This window comes from Elephantulus edwardii, unplaced genomic scaffold, assembly GCF_000299155.1.
Source record: "Elephantulus edwardii isolate Elephantulus edwardi_28Jun2011 unplaced genomic scaffold, EleEdw1.0 scaffold00188, whole genome shotgun sequence".
NCBI lineage: Eukaryota > Metazoa > Chordata > Mammalia > Macroscelidea > Macroscelididae > Elephantulus > Elephantulus edwardii.
Genome location: NW_006399938.1, coordinates 5,202,070 through 5,203,536, shown reverse-complemented (window position 1 = coordinate 5,203,536; position 1,467 = coordinate 5,202,070).

Here is a 1,467-nt window from a genome sequence, read left to right as displayed (position 1 = left end):
TCCCCACCCTGTGCTACTTAAGCTGCTTTCCAGCATCACGTAATTGGTTACTTCTAATTTGGTAAGATGGTGGCACCACAGAGACTTGCTAGAGCCTCTGGGTTTACCCTGCTTCTAGAACTAAGAATTTTTATGGTCCTGTGTCTGCTTCTGGAGTTAATGATTTCTATTCAAGGTTGACTTATGGTTTGACTTTTGGGGGTGGGGGAGGTCTCCCCAAACACCTGAAACAGGGATCCCTGCCATCCCCTCAGAAGAAACATTTTCTATTTAATTCTTATTTGACTTTTTAATTCCTTTCTTACTAAACTTATCAGACAAGGAATGTGAAGACTTCCAACTGATCTATCTTTTGATAGCTGAATTGGAAGGTAGAACACTATCTCTCCTTTTGCTTGCCTATCTAATAGCACTGATAATGCTTTATTCATCACCAATGTGGTGTACAATGTATGTCAACAATATTGTGAAACTTCTACTTAACCTCTTTATTCATCAAAGAGAAATAATATTTTTATGGTTTTAACTAGCCAAGTGCCAGTGATATATTCTCACTCATATTCCAGTATAGTAGGTGCTGTACTTACACGGAATCTTTGCTTGTTTGTTTTTATTTATTTTATTTTCTTATAATCATTTGTATACAGTGTGTTTTATATAACAATTCATATGCTTTGCATTATATAATAAATTCTTTCCTGATTCTTTATCACCTCCTCTGCCCTGATATCCTGGTGATTTCCTACACCTTTCCCTTTTTCTACATCCCTTCCCCCCTTCTCCCTTCCCCTTTTGAACTTTTATACCTATCTTGCTCTGTCATCCTCCTATTTTCACAATAGTGGTCTTATGCACTATTTGTCTTTATGTGACTGAGCTATTTCACTAAGCATACTACTCTTTCATCTCTCCCATGTTTTATAGGATTTTATGGGAAGCCAAATTTCACACTAAATATTTGTAATATACTGAATACTACGTAAGAATGTGGGGAAAGCAGTACAAGCTGGAATTCACCCTGAGGCACCAAGGCAATCCTTAAGTGTTTACAGGTTTCTTGCATTGTATTTGCTAATTCCTCCCTTCTGAGGTAAGCAGAAGGTTTTCAATAGAAAGAGCTCAGCTTCATTTGCATTGAATTCTCTTTGTGTTGCTCCCTGACAATTTTCCATAAAGATTCAGGGAAGCTAGAATCAGGTACTTCATTTCTCATCTCGCTTCACCTCCTCCTTTACCTCTGTTTTTGCATACATTCTTAGTGTTCTGTCTCATTATTAATACTTATAAAAATATTTTACCATTGGTCTGCAACAGTATTTTGCCAAAGTGTTGTTTCTTAGTGTAGCACAACATGCCATTGAGTGAATGTACCATAGTTTGTCAAAGTATTCATTTGCTGATGGACATTTGGGCTGTTTTCTTGCTATTGCAAATTATACCTTTTCAACATGTATGCAGAGCAGATTA